Source organism: Astatotilapia calliptera, chromosome 20 (genome assembly GCF_964374335.1).
Source record: "Astatotilapia calliptera chromosome 20, fAstCal68.1, whole genome shotgun sequence".
NCBI lineage: Eukaryota > Metazoa > Chordata > Actinopteri > Cichliformes > Cichlidae > Astatotilapia > Astatotilapia calliptera.
The window spans coordinates 15,462,944-15,486,928 of record NC_137441.1 but is presented as its reverse complement, the minus strand read 5'-3'; the positions used below and the strand labels follow the sequence as shown (position 1 = coordinate 15,486,928).

Sequence of the window (23,985 nt, the reverse complement as noted above, 5' to 3'; positions counted from 1 at the left end):
ACAGCAGTGAACTACTTCCTTCATCTCTTATGGGAGGTTTGTTTAGTTCATTGCACAAATGTGCCACCATATAAACACAGTATTGTTGCAATGAAACTCTCTAGAACATCATACACACTTTAAATACACTGTGAATATGTTTACCGTTTCTATTACAATGCATATACTCTTGCTGAGGGTTTGCTCAAGTTTAACTGGTTGACGGTAGGCATATATGTTCATTTTAAAACTTAATGGAACATTGTGCAGTATGGTGGTATTTTTAAAACTTCAGGGTTTTGCTCGTTATTTTCCTGCATGCCTGTATCCACCATCCACCTGCTGCCACTGTTGGCAGCTTTTGAGAAGCTACACTTCAACCACAGCATGCATCTGTCGGGTCTGAGTCTTGTGTTCTAAAGGTAAATTACGTGAGGTTAAAGTCGAGTTGCACATATATATTCCATGTGAGTTGGTTATGTTAAATACATTTAACTGGCCTCATGCATGCTGTATCACATTAATATTTACATTATTTATGAGCCTTTAGGAATTCCTGCTTCTTTGCAAACCTACATTTATGCAATTAAAAGAAAACACTGAATGAGACTAAGACTGACCATACATCCATCTGCTAAAGGAGACATCACAACCGTTATGGAGACCAGTTTTAGTCCCTCAAATGTGAAAGCTAAACCTGAAGACTTATTGTCATAATATCAAGAGTGTTATCCTTGTTACAAAAAACAAAAACAAAAAAAAACAACAACAAAAAAACAAAAATAAATGAAAACAGAAACAATTTAGAAAAAAATAAAAACTAGTCCAAAGGAAATGAGGAGTAAACTAGAACATCCAGGGAAGGCATGCCAGCAGGCAAAGACCACAGTACAAATCAGCAAAGAACAAGAGGATGACTAGGCTGTTTATACACAGACACATAAACAGTGGAAAGAAAACAGATGAGTAATGAGAAGCAGTGATAACTATCAGAATACAGTGAACACAGAGACAGGAAGTAAAACTTACACACAAAATGAAAGAAAACAAACCTTCCAAAGTAAAACACTGTAAAACTGAGGAACGCTAACACAGACATTCATACCAATACAACACAAAAACAACCTACAGGATACATACTGAACACGACCACATGAAGACTTACACTACACCTAAACATAGAAATGACACACACACACACACACACACACACACACACACACACACACACACACACACACACACACACACACACACACACAGAGAGAGAGAGAGAGAGAGAGAGAGAGAGAGAGAGAGAGAGAGAGAGAGAGAGAACAACTAATACCACAAATATTAACAATAACTATATTTGGATGAAAATCAAACTAGTAATCCAAACCCTAAGAATAGAAAGCCTATAATATAGCAAAGACTCTAGATTCAAAACAATGCAGGAATAATGATAAACAGAGAAAGACTAAGGATAAAACAGAAAGAGAAATAAACACTGCAAACAAACTGTCAAAATTAGGAAAAAGTAAAAAAAACTCAAGGTTACAAGTACAAATATAAGCACATGAGGACTCCAATCAGCAAATATCAAGAAAAATAATGCTACAAAACCCAACAAACAGACCAAAAGTACATGTAAAGGATGCCTGCTAGGTTATAATTACCCAAAGAAACAAATACCATAAGCATAACTAGCTCTTACAAAGGTCAAACTTTAGATATGAATCAAATCTAAAGTGAGAACTGAACTCCATAAAACTTGAAACCCTGGAAGGAATAAAAACTTCACTAGAAATAAATCAAAAACCAGAAACTAAGAAACAAAAAGCCCAGAATCCAAATATTAAAGAATACTAAACTCAACACCTAGTGACACATGCCACCAGTGCACTATGTATAAAGTTCAGTTTGGTACAAGACAAAATGAATAAGTTTAACATTTGTGTAACATTGGCGTATTAGAAACACTAAATCAATCTCTAATAATATTTTTTCTTAAATTCTATAAGAAGTCAATTCATTATCGACAGATTAATTTGTTGATCTCTGGGATTTTGAATGTTTTTTTGTCTTCCATTCTCAGCTTTTGACCACTTCTGGCTCTGTGATAAGGGTCAAGAATACAATGTAGCTCGCAGTAATTAAGCACACACAGTCTCTCACCATTTATCATTGTGGTCAACATCTGGTTTACAGTAAAAACAATGCAAATCAGAAGAAAATAACTAACAAAAAAATAAATAAAAACAAAAAACTTGCATGACTGTCATTTCTAATTCCTCATCTGTCAGAATCCAAATTCATTTCCCATTTCCATAAAGTAGAAGCACACTTCTGTGTGTCCTGAAAGGCCACACGAAACAACTGTGAGAAGAGCAAAATACATGCACACAAGGTAGAGATTAAAAAGAGCCATGTCTGGAGTGCAAGTAAAATATATAACTTTGTTTAGAACTGGTAATTTTCTTAGAAGTCCTTGGGCTTTAAATAATGAAATAAAGATAAGACAGTGAAGGCAGCGTGTCTCTGCTTCTGTTTCTGGCATGTGGCTGATGGCAGCCCAGACTGCGCTTCTATTCTCTAGTTGATATCCTGAGATCTCAGTGCAAATAAAAAAGCTTTCAGAAACACTGCACCACTCCTCAATATACAAACAACACACACATAACACAGCCTGCAAGATTAGCTTTGAAAGTTCATTTTATCAACAAGCGCGAGCCAAGCTGAGAGACAGATATAGGTATGGCAATGAGACAAAGAAACATACTTCCGCACTGCTAGACAGGACAGGTGTGTATTTGCCCACATGCTTTGCCTAAACAGTGTATCCATATCTCATAAAAGAATGATTTGTTACTAATTACAAGCATGATTCATTACTAATCAAAAATGTGAACATGACTCGTCACCACATGCCCTGCTTGTTTGTCATGGCATTAGGGTATTTTTAATTCTAGATATAGTGATTGAAGACATGTTTTTCACTTGGAGTGCTTAAACTTAGGGGTGGGTTTTTATAATCGATTCATCGATTAAAATCGATTCTGGCTTGGATAACGTAAAATCGATTCATTAAAATCCTGAATTGATTTTTTTAATATAAATTTATTTTGCCCGAAATGCCAGAATCTCTGGTGACAGCTCGCTGATTCTGATCTGTCGGCGGGTCCGCGCTTTGTGAGCCGATTCTAAAGCTGTTAGTTTGATCTCTCTCCAAACAATATTGACCGAACCAGCAGCAAAAGAAAATCCAAACGCTTCACATAAACATCGTCATGAATTCACTCTGACTTTTACTGTTTTTCTTCCACCGCGATGCACAGCTCTCTCTCTCTCTCTCTCTCTCCCTCCCTCTCTCTCTCTCTGTACTTCAACAACAATTTCCCCGTCTAAAAATCTATTTTCTTCATTATTCGCTTGCTTGTTACGCACAAGTCTACTGTTGTTTACAGCGCTGTCAGCCGCTGTTTTTTTCCCTTTTACATTCTTCCGAAAAGAAAACCTAATTTCTGCCGTTCATTACTGAACAAATTTAAACTTTTTAAAATTATTCAAAATGCAAAACGCTCAGCTGTGTCTCTAATAAAACCGATGTAACTTCAGAGATAATGTTCATATGTTGATTAATGGTTTTCTTTCGTTTTTGATGTACTGCAGAATATTTTTATAAAATCCCAGGCCAGGAAAATCACCTTCATGTTTTTCTGTGTTTTATCTTCAGCTACTTTGACACAAAGGCATCTGCTGTGACGCTCACACCTTTGATAAAGTCTTCCGTGTGTCAGCTTCCTTTTTATTGATACAAAAATATGTAAATGTACTGATCTGAATTATAATATTTCTGACTGTCAAAATTTCCCAGATTTAAATCGAATCGAATCAAATTAAATCGAATCGTGGATCGAATCGATTCGGGACCTTGTGAATCGGAATTGAATCGATTCTAGAAATCAGTGACGATACCCAGCCCTACTTAAACTGTGCCTTTACTGTCACAGCGTGGCCATCAGGAACAATAAGTGGACCCAAGAGCAGATTCAGAATGGAGGCTTGGTAGCATGAACTGAGTGCTTTGTTTACAAAGTGAACACAAGAAAGGCATCTTGAAAACATGAACTAAAGCTCTGAACATGATAATGAATGATTAACATGAACTATGAGATTCTAGACTGAGATTAACTAAATGCAATACACATGGACAGTGAGGTTCTGGGCTAGGGCGACTGGATTCAGGTGCTCGAACTTGACAAACAAAATGCGGATCGAGAGCTGGTGGTCTAGGCCACTGAAACAGAGGGGGTCAGGGCGGTTCCAAGGATTGAATGAATACTGTTCCGGTTGTCTGCAGGTGAAGTGATGCAGGAGGAGGAGGACGTGAGGTAGAGACCTGGGTGAGTCCAGTGGAGAATTGTTCAAAGGTTTTCAAAACAGAGGAGTAGGGAGGCAGGCAGGTGAGGCTGAAGAGCATGCAAAGAAATGTTACCAGCTGTGGGTAAGCAGAGGAGACCAACATCCAGGCGTGAGAGGCTATGGCAGTGGTTCCCAAACTTTTTTTGCTGGGCCCCCCTTGTTTTACAAGAAAAATGTTCGCGCCCCCTGTCTCGCGCGTGCACGAGCACAAACACATTCTCCAACCACACACACCCATATTTCACACCTCAAACATTTAGTAAACAATTAAGCAAATACAAGTAATCTGCAATAAATTACAGGTAGTAATAAAATAAACTACTAACTATGTCCACACGTACACGGGTATTTTTGAAAACGCAGCTGTTTCGTCCACACGTAAACGGCGTTTCAAATCACCGAAAACTGAGATTTTTTAAACTCCTTTTTTGCATTTACGTGTGGACGAGGAATACAGAGTTCGTCACGCAACGTCAAAGGGATGTGCCTTTTTTTCACGTCACGCTGTGCGCAAATTATTTTTTACATGAGATGAATTGCAGAATGGCAGATAGAGACAAAATACTGTTAATCTGACTATTTTCAGGTTTTACACGCTTACATATACACACGCAGTTACTGTCCCTCCTAGGGATGGGTATTGATAAGATTTTAACGATTCGATTCCTTATCGATTCTTTTTTTTTTTTTAAAGGAGAACACTAAAGTCGATTAGCTTAGAACTGTGTTTTATATCTTCTCTTTGAACAAGATAGAAATTTAGGAGTAACATGGCCTTACAAACCCAACAGTGAGATCTTAAGACAGCCACAGCCTACGGCTCTTCAATGGGGTGTCACAGGGTCCCCAGGAAAAAAAATGTATATGTAAAATAATAAAATAAATATTCTCCTGTAGCAATAACAAAGTTTAACATAAATTATTCTGTAGCAATTACACAAGAATATCCAGTAATGTCCTGCCTACAATTAAACACATTCACTTACCAAAGTGAAATCGGGGGCATCTGCTGTGGCAAATGGGTGCAAGCCTTTGACCACAAACTTAGACACTGCTCGGTGACATTCGTCTATCCTGGCCTGAAAGGAGACGCTACCGGTAGACTGCAGCGAGAACTGCCAGCATCTGAGCCAGCCAGACTCTGTCTCTCTCATCATGGTTATCTAAATGCAACGCACAGTAATAGCAGGTTTTGTAATAAGGTAAATCGCGCTAACATAATATGCAATGCTAATTGATTAGTTACCTGCAGTATAGAATAGAATAGAATAGAATAGATAAATGCCTTTATTGTCATTGTACAGAGTACAACGAAATTGGAGTGCCACTCCCTTGGTGCAAGTTTCAACAATAAATATAAATGTAAAATATAAAAAGTACAAAAAAAACAATCGTAAGTACTCAAACAATAGTATGTACAATATATACAGGATAGCAGCATTAATATAATGACAGTATGAATAGCAGCATAATATAATGACAGTGACGGTATGGAATAGGTTCAATTGTTTTTGTGCTTATTTACTACGGTGATAGCTCTGGGAAAGAAGCTATCCCTGAATCTGTTTGTCCTGGTTTTATGTGACCTGTACCGTTGGCCTGACGGTAATAGTTCAAACAGTTGGTTGCTGGGGTGAGAGTGGTCCTTGATGATATTGCCAGCTCTGCTGAGGTACCGAGAGTTTGCAGTGACCTCCAGGCTGGGCAGAGAGCAGCCAGTGATCTTCTGGGCTGTGTTGATGACCCTCTGCAGTACTTTCCTGTCTGCAGCTGAGCACCCTGCATACCATGTTGTTATGCCGTACGTTAGGATGCTCTCTATGGTGGCTCTGTAAAATGTCACCAGCAGCCTCTCCTCCAGGTTGTTCCTCCTGAGCACTCTCAGAAAGTGGAGACGCTGCTGGGCCTTTTTAACCACCGCTGTAGTATTTGCAGTCCAGGAGAGGTCATCAGATATCTGCACGCCCAGAAACCTCATGGAGTGTACCCTCTCCACACAGCTCCCGTGAATGTAAAGTGGGGCCGGGTCTGCTCTGCCCTTCCTGAAGTCCAAGATAAGTTCTTTAGTTTTCGTGGTGTTCAGTTGGAGGTTGTTAACTGAACACCACTCAGTCAGTCTGTTGACCTCATCTCTGTAGTCCGACTCATCCCCCCTTGAGATGAGTCCAACCACTGTGGTGTCATCCGCGAACTTTATGATGGTGTTTGAGAGATGGGTAGGGGAGCAGTCGGATGTGTAGAGCGTAAACAGGAGGGGACTCAAAACACATCCTTGTGGAGACCCGGTGCTGAGTGTGATGGTGCTGGACCGGTGGGGGCCGAGTCTGACAGACTGTGGTCTATTTGTCAGGAAGTCCTTGATCCAGAGGCAGATGGGGGTGGAGAGTCCCAGGTGAGACAGTTTCTGGACCAGGATCTCCGGGATGATATGATTGAATGCTGAGCTGAAGTCCAGAAAGAGCATTCTCACATAGCTTCCTCGGTGCTCCAGGTGACTCAGCGCAGTGTGGAGCGCTATGGTGATAGCGTCCTCGGTGGAACGATTTGTCCTGTAGGCAAATTGGTGGGGGTCCAGAGTGGGAGGCAGACCGGCCCTGATGTGCTGACAGACCAGTCTCTCAAAGCACTTCATCACTACAGGCGTAAGTGCAACAGGCCTGTAGTCATTTGGGCTGGCCACAGCTGTCTTCTTGGCGATGGGGATGATGGTGGAGGTTTTGAGGCAGGGCGGGACGGTGTTTGATGACAAGGAAAGGTTGAAGATTTTAGTGAAGACTCCGGTCAGTTCGTCAGCACATGCTCTGAGAACCTTTCCATGTATTCCATCAGGACCTGCCGCCTTCCTGGGATTCACTGACCTTAGAACACACCTCACTTGGTGCTCCCTAAGTGTTAGTGTGCCAGTGCTGGGGGCGGGTGGAAGTGGTGTGGCAGCTGAGGGCTTGGTCGTCTCAAAGCGGGCGAAGAAACGGTTTAGATCCTCAGCCAGTGAGGCATCAGTCCTAGATGTTGCCTGGTTATTGCTTCTGTAGTTGGTAATGTGATTGATCCCCTGCCACATTTTTCTGGGGTCGTTGTCAGCAAAGTGATCTTCAATCCTCCTCCTATAGGCAGCCTTAGCTTTCCTGATGCCTCTACTCAGGTCTGCCCTGGCCGCCCTATACGCAGCCCTGTCCCCTGACTTGAAGGCAGTGTTGCGGCTTTTTAGGAGGGATTGCACTTCGCTATTCATCCAGGGTTTTTGATTTGGAAACACCCTGACCCTTTTGTTGACGGTGACATTGTCAACACAGTTCCTGATGTACGAGAGTACAGTGTCCGTGTACTCCTGGAGGTTGTGGCTGGAGAATAAATCCCATACAGTTGTTGAGAAGCAGTCCTGCAGTTGAGAAAGGGCTCCTTCAGGCCAGGTTTTTATTGTCTTTGTCTGGGGCTTTGTTTTTCTCAGCAGGGGGGTGTAGGTGGGGGTGAGGGACATGCAGAGGTGGTCAGATCCAGCCAGGTGGGGGAGGGGTGTCGCTCTGAAAGCATGCCTGATGTTTGAATAGACATGGTCCAAAGTGTGTTCTCCTCTCGTAGCAAAGTCCACGAACTGGACAAATTTAGGAAGCACAGTCTTTAGGCACGCTTTGTTAAAGTCGCCGGCGACAATAAAAACCCCATCGGGGTGGGCAAGCTGTTGTTTGTTTATGGTGTTGAGCAAGAGGCTGAGAGCCGTGCTAACGTTAGCATCCGGCGGTATATAAACAGCTATCACAATAACTACTGTAAACTCCCTCGGGATGTAAAAAGGTCTGCACGAGACTGCCAGAACCTCCAAATCAGGAGAACAGTGTGTGTGAATGATCCTGCTGTTACAACACCACTCGTTATGCACGTAAACACATAGCCCCCCTCCTCTGCTTTTACCTGAGTTGCTGTTTTGTATTTTTGTAAACAGTATTAACGGGAGAGGACGTGGAAACGCTACCGCTGCTGCTGGGTTGAGCTTCGCTAGTCCGGAGCGGATCAAAAACACGACATTCGTTGAAAGCAATCGCGTGTTTTTTGAGCAAATGCTTTTGCATATTCGTAGTGTTTCCTCCCTTTGATGAAATCTCTACTTTGCAAGTATTGCAAGTTGCCCTGTTGTCATCCTTTCTCATAAAGTGTAACCAAACTTTTGAGCGTTTGTGCCGCTCAGGCGCCGTGTTTCCTACTGGGTAAAAGACGCTACTCAACGTGATGACGTCATTCGGGGCGACTGGAATCGATAAGGGAATCGTTTTTAAAAGTGGCAAACAATTCCAAGGAATTGAAACAGTGGGAACCGGTTCTCAACAAGAACCGGTTTTCAATACCCATCCCTAGTCCCTCCATTTAGAAAGGCAGAGGCATCACGGTGTAATTATTTTACGTGTAGTTTTTTTTTTCATGTGTAATAATATTCAACATTGCTGTCAATACATTTTTCAAAAAATGCCTCTCTGTGCAAAATGGGTTTAAAAACATAAACAACTGTGGGATAATGTTTGTCTGTGATTTGAACAGCCCAGCGCTGCTCCCGACGAAGGAAAAAACATTTCTGCAGGGGAGACCTACCTCGGCACTTCTGCAGGTGAAGCCAAAGGGAAGATATGCTTCACCATATTTTCTAGTCTTTGGCTTAGAATGAAGTTGGTTTGGAAACATATTCAGATATGCTTCATCTCATGCTTTGCGTTTCTGTGGGCGCCCCGTGCTAGCAGTGTCCAAGCGTTTTGTCCCCCCCCCCTCTTTCATTCCGCGCCCCCCCTGCAATGGCTCTGCGGGCCCTACACTTTGGGAAGGTCTGGGTTATGGCAAGGTTGGTTAAGTATTTTCCATGATCCGAATTGGTTAGCAGACAATCTGGCAAAGGCTGGTTGAGAACAGTCGTCTTAAATACAGCTATGAAGCGATGAAGGCTCCACCCAGAGGGGGAATTACTGTGACTCACCCAGACTATGATATTTACTTGTTTTTGCTAATGAAGAAAGGTAGGCCTAAGAAGTACAACAAGCTGTTCATACCTGAGGCCTTAGAAACTCCCAAGAAAATACTCACAGCCTTGACAAGCTGTTCTCCACTGAACCATCCGAGGTGTACTCTCAGTAAAAATCTGAAAACAGCCCCACCAAGGCTGGAGACGGAGCAATACTGGAAGAGCATATTGGAGGACACAACCCATAACAACAACGCCCACAGACCACAGCAACCTTCCTGAACAGAATCAAGTAACCACCATAGCTGCAGACATCCAAGAAAGAATCTCAAGCATGAAGAGTTGGACAACACTAGGCCCTGACAAGATTTACCTCTTGGCTTAAGAAGCAAACTGCACTCCATGAGAGTTCGGCAACAGAAATGAACCAATTGCTAATGGATGAGACACACCCAGAGCTGCCAAAAGCCAGACAGTTCTGATCCCCAAGGATCCACAGATGTGATCAGTCAATAGCCTCAGCACGGCATGCAAGCTCCTGTTGGACAGGCACATTGCTCAGTCATTACATGAGCAGCGTTGAGAAAGTGGCAAAACACCAGAGGGAAAACACAAACTACTAATAGACTGATAGAGCACCCACTGAAGAGTGTAAGACCAGACTGACCAATCTGTGCATCTTGTGTACTGACTACAGTAAAGCCTCAAAAGAATGCCTCACACATTGATCCTGGAGAGTCCAAAACTATACATGATCAACAGGAGCAGTCTCTTGGTCTACCACACCAGGAAAACCCCCAGACAATCCATCACATGCACATACTGTAACAGCAGGGTTCAAGATGCTAGCTGGCAGGGCATCCAAGATCTCTGTCCAGAAGAGCGCAGTCCTCAGGAAAAGTAAAGACAATGCAAAGACAAAGAACAAGTCAGGGATGAAGCAGGAATGACCTGACTTTTAATGAGTGCTTTATCAATACTAACTTCTGATCCAAAATTTAGATAATGTTGATACCAATTGTATACTAAAGAACTGATGGAGAGATAATATTTAATAAATGTAATAATTCACAATTTTCCCTTTATTCATTTGTCATTTCAGACATACAAATTATTTTGAATCATTTTATCCTGAAGTGTACAACCATCTCGTGTTTTCAGAAGGACTAATGGCATTGACCATTCCTTTTAGTTTATTCGTACTGTGCTTACAAGATAAGTTACAAGGTAAGTTATTAACTGTGCCCATAATTCAGTCATATTGCAATTCAGTCAGAGCATGCTGGAAAAAAAACTTTAGCATGCACCCATGGCTTACTCTGAGGCAATGAGTATAATGTGAATACTTTTTAGTACTTTACATATATTTAAACGTTTCTTACTTGTTTTTATTTCTTTACCTTGTATAACTTATAATGTAGATATAGCTCCGAGCAGAAAATACTTCTCCTGAGACTGCAATAATAAACGGTAAAGCAGAACAGATAGCAGATCACTCTTTCAAACTTATTTTAATTTAACTGTGTAACCCACAGTGTTAATTTCATTTTGTATAGCCTGCAGCAGCTCTGTTTGTAATTACACCCACTGTAATCAGTGCATAAAAACTTGCATTAATTCCAACATTATGTTCCTCAAGCCTTGTATGCTCCATCTCGAACGCTAATATTAAAAAAATAAATGTTTTGCTGAAGTGAAGTAATGAATTAATTAGGTTTTGTAATGCACAGTTTTAAATACCACACCCCTGAAAACAATATTTTGTACTCTTAAATGTTTTCATGCGTGCAAATAAAAATAATTATGTTATTCTGGCCAATTTATTATAAAATAGTTCACTTTTTATGACTGTTATTTGACTGTTATTATAGCCAGCCAGCAGTTTAGGAAATTGTTTTCTGATAGATTTTCACTGGGTTATCAGCTGGGAGTTAAAGAAGACTGTTCACTCTTACAGACAGAAACAGGCCACTGGCTTCCTTCACTAAGAGTTAGAAACAGTAACTCTAGTGAGCAAATAACAGCATCAAACTGTGGCTGATCATGTGGATTTTATGGCAGATCTGTGCTGTTTCGATGTGTTCACAAGGGGAAGGTTTTTGACATCTGAACAGAGCGCCTTTCAGGAGCACTCTCTGGCCTATGGAGAAAGGAAAGAAACACGGGGACAGTCTCTTCTCATATTTTTTTGGATTTCTGGATGCACAACTTATTATGGTAAAAAAAAAAAAGAAAAGAGAAAAGAAAAAAGAACGAAAAAGTGGAATTTGAATAATATGTCCCCTGTGAATAAGTAAATGCCTACCTTATCATCTCAGTGTTTTCCAATTTCCTTGGCTTGAAGGACATTTGTGGTGATGGCGTGTGAAGATTAAATATCAAAGTTTAGTTGCTAGAGCCTGGGTTTGTTTTCCACATCAGGTTTCTTTAAAAATAATCAAACTCTGAACAGAAGATGATTTCTGTGAAGCTGTTTTAGTAACTGGCCAGTTTTGTTTATTATTATTGTGAAAAAAAGAGGGTCTCAAATGAGACATCAACTGATACACTCTTCTGACTGGGCTATCATGCACATAAAGTATCGTGTGCATGATATTACAGAGACTCTGTATCTGGCTATTAAAGTAATATTGTTTGTTTGCAAAACATGAATTTAACTGTACAAATGCATTAATGAAAAGCTTAAATTTAATAAAACAATCTTCGCCCATTTAATCTTTTGCTTGCTTCCAAAACTTCAAATGTCTTACTTGCATGTACAAAATTACACAAAAACGTCCATAAGGTTCAAGGCAGTATAAAGAAAAAGCCTTCTTCTGTTCTGTCTGCAACTTTTTAAGCTAATCTGTTGAGTGCAAATGCCAGCCCTTGTGACTGGAGTTGAGGAGCAACTTTGGCTCAGTCAGGACATATAATGGGTGCTCAAGTCTCCTCTTGTCTGGGCAGGAGACTGAAACCTTATTTGCCCCTGATGCGACTGATGTGTGAATTTTAGATTAAAAGTGCTCAGATGTTGTACAAAAATCCTTTGAGGGCTCAAATAGAGTTGAAAAGTGCTACACAAGTACCAGACTATTTACTATTTAGTACACTTAATATAGCATGAGTCATCTGTTGGACATCTGGTAGATCATGACTCTATTGCATCTGACAGGCCAGTTGGGCTATTGATGTCACATGTGACATCAATAGCCAACCCCTTTTTGACATTTCAGTATTTGAATGTGTGCTGGGAATACTTTCTAGAGGGCAGCGGATGTGTCAGACAGCTGCAGAAAGTTAACATGTGATTAGTTAAATTAAAAAGCTGTCAGTGTCTGCTGTGCAGTGGGGTTTTTCTGTCTTGTTAAGGTCAATATTCATATTACTGCAACTGTGTACTGTCAGAATATTAGATTTAAAAAAAAGTCTTGCAGTTGTCAGTGTTTTGTGGTCTTTGTGGGCATGGATTTTTTGCATGTGTGTGTACCTGTGTGCATTGCTCATTGTTTTGGTGCTCTGCATTGCATTAAGTGTTTTGGGAATTTAGGGTTTCAGCCTTTTTCCATTATGCTTCTGCACGAAAAGAAGTCAAACAGTGGCATTTGGTGCAGAGAGAAGCACAAGTCTCAGGTGTTATTTTATTCTGAGTGGTAGAATGATGGTGGTTGATGGTGATTCTAACTATGAGTGATGGACAGGTGTTTATTTCTAACACCTGCTCTCACCTGCTCCTCAGCACGCAAAACTGCAGTTTTGTTCAGGATTATTTTCTTATGCACCTCTGAACTCTCTTTATTGAAACTGCTGTTTTTACGTCTCTTAGTGGAAGTCTTGCAATGTGCCTCTGCAATGGGTGCTGGATCTTCTCTAGTGTCAAAACAGCAAGAAAAATAGTAAGAAAGATAGTTACGGGTAGCTAGCAAACGATTCAGCAGGAATTTTAAAAAATTGTGAAACTGTCAAATGTTCTCACCAGGGGTGATTTTAGCCAAAATGAAGTACCCCCAAAGATATCTTCCTTTTTTTCACAATATTTGCTGTTTGTGTGACACACTACTAAAAATATAAAAAGATTACAGTACTTGGTTGAAACGTAACATTTCAACAACGAAAGTATAGATACACACCCCCCCCCCCACCCCCCCACCCCCACCCCAATGTTCCCTCTAGCTTTTCATGTGTCTGAGCGAACACACAAACTCCCTGAGCGGTCCCTTGGATCACTATGAGCGACATCAGACGTGTGCGCTGTGGTCACACCGGCATCTAATCCATCCAAATTACATGGTTTATTAAAATAATCAAATTACACCATTTACATTTATGTTAGACTATTTTTAATTAACTGCTTTAACCCACTTACAATGAAAATTTAAAACAAAATCTAGTCATTGACCTGTGTAGCATGTTACTAATATTGGAAGTAAAAATAACTTGAACTCCAATTTCGAAAACACAACTTACTTTTTTCTTTTCTTTTCTTTTTTATAAAGCTCTGACTTGTATTATGAGTATGAGTCTGTGGTCTGGGAGAGGGTCCTGTCTGCAAAATATAGTATATAATGACCAATGCTGGGCAATTAATTATATAGTTACTTTTTCAAAAAAGTAACTCAGTTTGGCAAACAGCAAAGTTTTTTGCAGCTATATTTTTTTAAATGCAGCCAAGGCATTTTTAAATAAACATTTCAAACTATTTACAGAACAATCAGTTGTTCTGCGTCAAATTTGATGCCACACAAATCATTTGTGACACTCCAAAAAATATTTCTGTCCACTATGAGATAAAGGAGAACAACAGTCTGATACCTGCAGGCCTGACAACAGGAGATGTGTCACCTGTAACATTCAGCAGTCGCCTCATTGTTCTGACACACACAACAAAACTACACTACATACTAACTACACAAGATTTGCGCTAAACGTCTTAAATGTCTCACATCTCAAAGCACCGCCGTCACTCCTAAAACTTCCCCCCGTTTCTTAACAACTAGATGCCACGTTGCCATATCATTTTTTGATTGGTCGACATGGTACTTTTTTGGACGAATAGGAAAGGGAGAGGGGGGTTGAGTTTGTTTTTGCTCACAGGTGGAGAGCGCTTTCGAGCCTTTTTTCTTATAAAACGCAGTTTTTACCGTTTCTTCCCGCAGTAAATATAAACAACGGTAGTATTCAGCAAGGAAACCAAACATTGCAGATATTTTTTATCATAACTCTGGTTTTACGTGGCCTATCAACACAATTTAAAAACTGGTATAAAGTCCACACTTTTTCCGTCAATTGTTCCATCTGTCCTGCTCACACATCTCCAATGGTTGTCCACGTTGTTATTAACGTGGCTTCACTCCACATCAGCCACGCCGCTTTGCTAGCTAAAACACGGGTGTCGGCACATAAGGACGCTGTCATAGTCTGTCAACGACGTTGATTAGCTGCATATATACGAATGTAAATCGCATTACAAGGGTTACAAGTTAGTTGACTGTTGTGTTATCAGTGTTTTGTGTTCAGAATTGCCAGTTACTTATGGCATTTGGTACCAAACCAATTGGTACCAAGTGTGCTGTGACGGGGGTGGAGGAACGGCCATCCAGTCAGAGGCTGGATGCAGCGGAGTGGAGACGTCAACAGGAGGAGGATGCTGACATCAAGCCAGTGCTTGGGTGGATTGAGGAACAGCGACAACCCCAATGGGAGGAAATCGCCATGTTGTCACGGGCCACAAAGGGACTCTGGTCCATGTTTAATGCCTTGCGGCGGCACAATGGAGTGCTGCAAAGGGACTGGAAGGAACCGGCTACGGGCGAGACGAGGTGGCAGCTGGTTGTCCCGCGGGCCCTGCAGGAGATGGTGCTTCGCGCAGTGCATGGGGCCCCAGGGTCTGGCCACTTTGGTGTCACCAAAACACTCCGCCGCCTCCGGCAGGGGTTCTATTGGGCCCGACATAGACGGGATGTAGAGGACTTTTGCCGCCGCTGTGACAGCTGTACAGCACGGAAGGGACCCACAGCCAAATCCCATGCCCAACTGCAACAGTTTCCTTCAGGGTACCCTATGGAGAGGGTGGGGATGGACATCCTGGGTCCTTTTCCCCGCACAGAAAGGGGAAACCGCTATATCCTCACAGCTATGGACTATTTCACAAAGTGGCCAGAGGCATACAGTTTACCTGACCAAGAGGCCGAGACAATTGTGGATGCCCTGGTGGAGGGGATTTTCAGCAGATTTAGGGTGTCTGAAGTAATCCACACGGACCAGGGCAGGAACTTTGAGTCCCATGTGTTCGCGGCCATGTGCGAGAAACTAGGCTCCCATAAGACCCGTACAACTCCCCTCCACCCACAGAGTGATGGACTCGTTGAGAGATTTAACCGTACACTGGCAGAGCAACTGGCGCTAGTGACGGCTAAACACCAACGTGACTGGGACAGTCATGTTCCCCTGGTCCTCATGGCATATCGTTCGGCGGTCCAAGACTCCACTTCGTGCTTCCCTGCCCTTTTGATGTTGGCCAGGGATGCTGATGGGGACCAACCAGGTCCTGACTATGCGAGGAAGCTCCAGGATCGCATGGATTCTGCTCATGACTTTGCTAGGAGGAAACTGATAAGTGCGGGGGCGCGGCAGAAGAGGAACTACGACGTCCATTCCAGAGGCCGACATTTTAAGGTGGGGGAACTGGTCTGGGTGTGCAGCCCCCAGGGGAAAAAGGGCAGATGCCCTAAGCTGAACAGTGACTGGGTTGGACCCTGTAGGGTCTGGAACGTCTGGGGGAAGTGGTGTATAGGGTAACTGCCCCCAAGGGGACGGAGAGTCGCCCTGCACCGGGACAGACTGGCTCCCTATCGGGGTGCGGCCACTTCACTGGCACAACAGGGTGGGCCGCAGACGGACATGGACTCCACCCATACAGACTCTGCCACCACCATTGGGACAGCCCCTACTGTGAGTCCTGTGAGCCCTGGGCCCACAGCCACTTTGGGCGTGGCCCCTCCCCCACCTCCCTCCGGGCACCTTCGCCCAAGGAGGCACCATAGAGTGAGAGACTTTATCCACCCTCGTGGGCGAGGGACTTTGACGGGTCGGGGTAATGTAACGGACTGGGTTACAAGTTAGTTGACTGTTGTGTTATCAGTGTTTTGTGTTCAGAATTGCCAGTTACTTATGGCATAGTTGGACCACACCCGCAGCATGGTGATTTACTGAGTGTCCTTGAATGTGCAGTAGTCTAGAGGCCGGTTGGCCTGTCAATCAGATCAGCTACCAATGACAGAGAGTCTGGAGGAGAGCAGGTGTGTGGTTGGCTGAGAGTGTTCGGGGGGTGGGGGTTAGAGAGTGTGTGTGTGGGGCGGAAGAGAAGGAGAGTGTCGGGGGTTGTGCTGTTGCTGAGAGGCACTTTTTCGCTGTTGTTTTGGCGTTGGCTACGGCCCACAGTAGCCCGTGTTACTCTTCTAAATAAACACCGGTAACTGGAACGCTGATCGTCTGTGTCTTCTGTCAAGGGACGCTACATTACTTTCAATTCAGGTTAGATTATTTTGTGCGCAACGCAGATTTTCTGTGCGCAGAGACCGTGCCAGCAGTGCGCAATTGCGCACGTGTGCAGCTTAGAGGGAACATTGCCTCCCCCCTTCCCAAAATGGTTTGTTTTGCGGAGCAGAGGTGTGAGTGCCTGGCTTAAAACAGGACATATTAGCTGCATTTAACCTTCAGTTACTCTTTATATAGTTAGGTTGGAGTCAGAACATGTTTCTTTTTGTCATGGTCCTGGGTCGGTGACCCAGCGCTTTTAGTTATCATTTTCTAGTTTATGATGATGATTATTATTGTTTGAGTTCTATGTGTTATATTTGGTCTGCCTTTGAGTCTGTGTCTCTGTCTGTCTATGGTGTCACCCCATCTGTTTGTGAATCTGTCTGTTTAGTTCAATGTCTTGTCTGGTTCCATGTGTCTGAGTTTCCTGTTTTATTGTGAAGGTCTGTCGTATGTGAGTGTGCTCAGTTTACGTTTCCCCTGTCTCGTCAGCTGTGATTTCTCCCAGGTGTGTTCCCCTCCTGTCTCTCATCCCTTGATTACTGCCATCTGTGTATTTAAGCCCTGTGTTTCTCTGTGTCAGTGTCGCGTCGTACCCTCAACACGCAGACCTCGTGTAACCACACCAGCCCAGGACCTCCACATCCAGCAGGTTCACCTCCAAGATCGTCTGAGACCAGCCACCCAGACAGCTGCTGGAACAATTGGTTTGCACAACCAAACAATTTCTGCACAAACTGTCAGAAACCGTCTCAGGGACGCTCAACTGCATGCCCGTCGTCCTCATTGGGGTCTTGACCTGACTCCAGCTCGTCGCCGTAACAGACTTGTGTGGGCAAATGCTCACATTGCTCACATGGCGTCTGGCACGTTGGAGAGGTGTGCGCTTCACGGATGAATCATGGTTCACATTGTTCAGGGCAGATGGCAGCTGAGAATGTCCCAGTTCTTGCATGGCCAGCATACTCACCGGACATGTCACCCATTGAGCATGTTCAGGATGTGCTTGACCGGCGTATACGACAGCGTGTACCAGTTCCCACGAATATCCAACAACCTCGCACAGCCATTGAAGTGGAGTGGACCAACATTCCACAGGCCACAATTGACAATCTGATAGACTCCATGCGACGATGTGTTGCACTGCATGAGGCAAATGGTGGTCACACCAGATACTGACCGGTTCTGGGTCCCCAGACCCCCAATAGCGCAAAAAACTGCACATTCCAGGGTGGCCTTTTGTTGTGGGCAGTCTGAGGTACACCTGTGCACTACTCATGATGTCAGATCAGCATCCTGATGTGGCACACCTGTGAGGTGGGATGGATTATCTCAATATAGCACATATGTCCACTGCAACACATTTGGACTGATTTCTGACCACTGTTTGGGAGGGATGGTTATATTGTGTATCTGGAATGAATTTTAGGTCTCTACGTCCATCCCATGGGGAATGGGAGCAGTAACAAAGGTGTTGCGTTTATATTTTTGTTGAGTGTATGTTCCTAGTGTTTGGTCTCCTGCTCCAGTTTAGTGTTTCTTTCCAGTGTTTCAGTCCTTGGTTCCTCTGTTCTGACTTTTGGTTTTCTTTTGGTGAGTTTAGTTTGTAGGAGGTTTTTCCCAGCAATAAAGCTGCGCTTTAAGTTTCACTTCCGTGTCTGAGTTCTGCATTTTGGGTCCACCACTCCTGCTTGCCTGCCACACAGCGATTCATGACACTTCTTAGCTGAAAAACATTACACCCAGGTAACCTGCAGTGTTGAAAACGACGATGTTTGCTACCCTACAATCCGTCCTGCTCTGTAGTAAAATCAGCGACATTTGACCGTCCTGTTGCTCCCATTGAAATTTATATAACCTATTTAAAATCTAAAACCTAAAATTGTCCTTAGCCTACTGTTGTTACCACTGTCCTGTTTGAAATGGATACTGTGGCGTGGGTGTGGTCTCTGGCCGGCTGCAGAGGAGGGGTGACGCAGTGAGCTCCCGGGGTGGCGCAGGGGCGGGGTGAACAGGTGTGCTGAGAAGTGAATGTGATTGTCACTCTTTATATGTTCACAGTGACAGTCGGAGGTGGAAGGGCGGACGTGACAGCAGAGAGCGGGAGTGACTGTGTCCCAGTGAACTGAAAACCACAGTATTAATAAAAGTATTGCTGTCCTCACACCTGTGTCCTGTGGCTACTTTACAGGACAGTAGCTAACTGACTGGATGCCCATTAACCTCATAACTCCTGTTGTGTGTGTGTGTTTGTGTAGAGAGAGACAGCCAGGTTTATAATGGATATAAGGAAGTCACATTCAGGTAAAAGTGTAAAATCAAATGATCCGTCAATCAAGAATAATGTTGGATCAGTGTTTTAATATTTATATCTTTTATTAGATGTTCATGTGGTTTGGTTATTTGCCTTTTGGTTGAAAGTACACTGAGAGAGGACTTTTTGTTAGTGAGCTTAATAGTTTTTTTTTCATATTAATGTCATTTTTCATCTAATTGAATACAATCTGTGTATGATTGTCAGTCCGAACAGGGAGAGAGGAACGAGGGGAATGTGAGGAGAAAGGGCAAGGTCAGGAAGAACCAGGTAAGAAAACAGACAGGGAACAGTGACAGGCAAAACAAAAACTGTTAAACCGACAAAGTGAAAAAACCTGATTTTACTCAACACAATCTGGAAGTTGTGTTCTCCCTATATTAAAGCTGCTATACAGAATCTGCAAAACAAACTGGGTTGAAACATTTTGACCCTCTTTAACAACATTCCAACATAACATTATAATTGATTGGGGAGATGAAAATTAATGATATATTTTTATGTGGTTCAGCCACAACTCTACTAAAACCTCAGCCAGTAATAGGTAGGCCAACTTTTGGACCGTCCAGTTGTCTCTATGACTGCCGCAGTACGTACGTGAGGAGCTGTAAAGAGAAGCAGAGTGCTCTGTTTATAGTCTAGCTAGCTTGTTTCAAAGACTATGTACAGCAGCTTTAAATGTTTTCCAAAAGCACACATACACTTACTTTATCAGTGTTTCTCAAACTTTTTACAGTGTGTACCACCTGATAAAAAATGTCAAGCTCTCCTAAGTACCACTATGAAAGCATGAAAGTCATAAATCTTACAACAGAAAATTAGTATTATTAAATTAGTCAAATTAGTATCTGCAGTAAAGATTTTTTCATGCATTGTATACGTTCACCACAGGCAAAGTTGCCTCTATTTTTATATTTTTTTTTTCTATATATTTTGTAATAATTTATTTGTAATAATTTATTCTGTTTTGGGAGTGTTTTTTTATGCATCTGTATTGGATGCATAACTGATGCAGGGACTGACAGAGACAGGGAAGAAGTCTCATTTAGGGCTGGGTATCGTCACTTTTTCCTAGAATCGATTCGATTCCGATTCACAAGGTGTCGAATCAAATCGTGGATCGAATTGATTCAATTTGATTTAAATCTGGGAAATTTTGCCTCAGACAGTTAGGAATATTATAATTCAGATCAGTACATTTACATATTTTTGTATCTATAAAAAGGAAGCTGACACTTTCCACACTTTATCAAAGGTGTGAGCATCACAGCAGATGCCTTTGTGTCAAAGTAGCTGAAGATAAAACACAGAAAAACATGAAGGTGATTTTCCAGGCCTGGGATTTTATAAAAATATTCTGCAGTACATCAAAAACAAAAGAAAACCATTAATCAACATATGAACATTACCTCTGAAGTTACAGCGGTTTTATTAGAGACATGGCGTTTTGCATTTTGTATAATTTTAAAAAGTTTAAATTTGTTCAGAAGACTATTGAACGGCAGAAATTAGGTTTTCTTTTCGGAAGTAAGTAAAAGGAAAAAAACAGCGGCCGACAGCCTGTAAACAACGGTAGACTTGTGCGTAACAAGCAAGCGAATAATGCAGAAAAAAGATTTTTAAACGGGAAACTGTTCTTGAAGTACACTGAGAGAGCAAGAGAGAGAGAGAGAGAGCTGTGCATGAAGTGTGGAGGAAGCAAAACAGCAAAAGTCAGAGGGAATTCATGACGATGTTTTTGTGAAGTGTAGTTGGGATCTTCTTTTGCTGCTGGTTCGGTCAGTATTGTTTGGAAAGAGATAAAACGAACAGCTTTAGAATCAGCGCAAAAAGGGCGTAAACACAAAGTGCGGACCCGCCGAAACATCAGAATCAGCGAGCTGTCGGCTTTCAGCCCCGACCGTGTCCGTGCCGTCGGGTGAGAAAGGTGGCATCTCACTGATTCTGATCTGTCGGCGGGTCCGCGCTTTGTGTTTACGTCTTTGTGCAGAATCCGTGTACCTGCTCTCATTTACTGTTTTAGCTGTTTGGTGGTTGTTGAAATTTTGTGAGGTTTAACCTGAGATTCTGGCGTTTCGGGCAAAATCGATTCAGGATTTTAATGAATCCACATCACGTTATCCAAGCCATAATCGATTTTAATCGATAAATCGATTATCAAAACCCACCCCTAGTCTCATTGTGACAAGTAAAGTGTATCTTGGCTGGCTGGGCAGCTCTCTGGGTGCTCAGCACCCCCAAAGCTCTGATCCTAGAATCGCCCATGGTTCTCACCCTTCACCTTCTACACTATGGTGGGCTGTTTAACTGAAATGTTTTTGCTGTAAACGATTCTCAGTGATCATCCTTCACATTAAATTCAGGTCAGTTTGAAGCAGAAGTTGGAAGTGGTGCAGCAGTTCAAGTGGTTAGAACGTCCAGGGAGTATCATAAAAATAAGAACCACCCTGGAAGCTTTCTGGACATGTCTGAGAAGATAACCACACACTTTTGAAATGCCAACTGTCTGCAGAGAACCATTTCAGATTGGAAATCAACATTTTTGATATGCACACATTTCTGTCATGACAAATGCAAAGCATAAAGGAACCAACTTAAATAAGTTACAAATACTAAGGACTTTTATGGGGAATATTTATTCTGTTTGGGTATTCAAACTGTATTGTATAGTACTGTATGCACACCAGCCACACTATCAAAACCACTGACGGGTCAAGTGAATAATGCTGATGCTGAAGCTATTTTCTGCTGGATATTCTTGGTTTCTGGCATTCATGTCTATATTATTTTGGCATGCATCTAAACTCCATTTCTCCCCAAGCAAACCCACTCATGGGAATGGCATTCCCTGACACTAGTGACCTTCCTCTAGCATGATAATGCACCCCACCACACTGCTCAAGAATAGCTAGAAAAAACAGCACAGCAAAACTGCCCTGATCCCCATCCGACCGAGTGTACAAGTGATGCACCAGAACAACCCTGATCATAGAAGACTTTACACACAGATCTGCTGCAAACATGTGACACCCACTGTGGATGTTATCAGTCCAGATCCTGTATCCATGTGTCAATGTGTGAGGGGCTGTTTAGTCATGTAACATGACCAGTGAGGACAATGACTGCATTATTTCACATCATCACATCACCCAATGACAGTATTCTGGTAAAATAAAAAGCATTTCAAAAACAGGATCACTTGCCAAGGAAACACTTTTGAGCATGTCATTGCAATTACCATGTAAACCACATCTCTGCAAGCCACCACAACTTTCAGTAATCCGTTTCCCCGATTCGCTACAAAATGCTCTGTTGTTCCAAAATAAATAAATTATAATTTTTTTTTTATATTACATTACAAGTTAGCCAGTCATGAACTTCAGCATAACGGCCTTCAAGGCTCTAACATCCTGACTGCAATGGAATGAACAGAAAACAAAAAAGCAAAAGACGACTTACTAAATTAATCCAAGAAGACATTATCACTGTAACCTCAGGCAGAGTCACTGCTCTACAGATCTCCTTAGATGAGGTCAAGATAGATAAGATTGAACACTTCAGATCAGTGCTTTATTTTAACCTCACAATAAACAACAAATGAAGTATTTGGCCTGCTGTTTTCCACGAGGATATCACTGAGGAAGAATAAAACCAAAACACACAATAGCATTTTTGTTTGTTTTCTATGAACTGCTGAACTGACCAGTTACACAGAGAGAGGGGAAAAGGGGGTCACAAATGCTTTTATAATATACAAGGAGCCTTGTGTAAGACAACAATGAAGAAACTGTTTCAAAAAGTGTACAAATTTCATAAGACACTGCTTAATTTTGTAATTCAATAAGTAAAACTTTAATGACAATCGCATATTTACGTACATCAAACCCATGTTTATATCATGGTTAAAAGTTACAAGTATCTCCATATTTCACTGGTTATAAGAACAGGCTGTGAAGGATTACCAAAAAAAAGGGCCCAAACATACAAACACATCCAAAACTTGCGTGCCATTTTTATATACCATTTTCCTTGTTTGATGGACACTGTTAAAAATGTTTTCTTAAACTCTTAAACTATCTCTTTCTTAAACTATCTATGCATTTAATCAATAAGATAAAAGAGAAAGAAGGACAATTTCAACAGCATCTCTTAGTTTCTACGTGATAAAGAAATGCTCCTGTAGTGAATGAAAAAATTGTAAATTTACTTCCTAAATTGTAAGCAGTAAAATGGAAAATCACAGAAATCTATAAATTAATTATCTTGGTGTATTGTGAATGGCTATGGGGGAAGTCCAAAATTTGTCCTACTTCATATTGTCCGAAGCCATCCAGCGGACCAAAATTGAATCTTTATCAGACCAATTCTGACCCCCGGACACTAGATTTGACACCCCGGCTATTCACCCCTAAGAAAAAGATTATGGAAAGAGGACACCTTTATAATAAAACACAAGACAAAAATATCTCATACTTGAAGGAACGTATACCTTTACGTGTACCTTTATGTACTCTCGAGGGAGACTTGATAAGAACACTGCATATGAAGGATTCATGCATTCAGGCTATTGTTTAACGTCCACATGGGAGCTGAACAATAGGCTATACTGTGTCATAAGAGTTCAGCCAAAGGAGTCTTCTTGAACTATAATAGTTAATTCAGTCAGCTGATGACAGAATGAGGACATTAATGGGATCTTTTTTTAGCAGTATTACACAATCAATGACTTTATTCAATGATGTGGTTCTTTCCGTTACAAAGAAAACTCAAATCCTTGTTTGGCACAGTACTTTCTTCCCTTTTTCCAGAACCTTGGCACTGAATATGT

At 42.0% G+C, this 23,985-nt stretch overlaps 1 protein-coding gene and 1 long non-coding RNA gene across 2 annotated transcripts in view; one reads left to right on the top strand and one right to left on the bottom strand.

Moving 5' to 3' along the window:
* opn7b (opsin 7, group member b) overlaps nucleotides 1–23,985 on the bottom strand; it is a 98,246-nt gene that overhangs the window by 52,548 nt on the left and 21,713 nt on the right. The window lies entirely within an intron of this gene.
* Nucleotides 16,698–19,007, top strand: LOC145423188 (uncharacterized). Its single transcript, XR_013904304.1, has 2 exons — nucleotides 16,698–16,837; nucleotides 17,427–19,007. It is a non-coding gene; the product is annotated as an uncharacterized LOC145423188 (long non-coding RNA).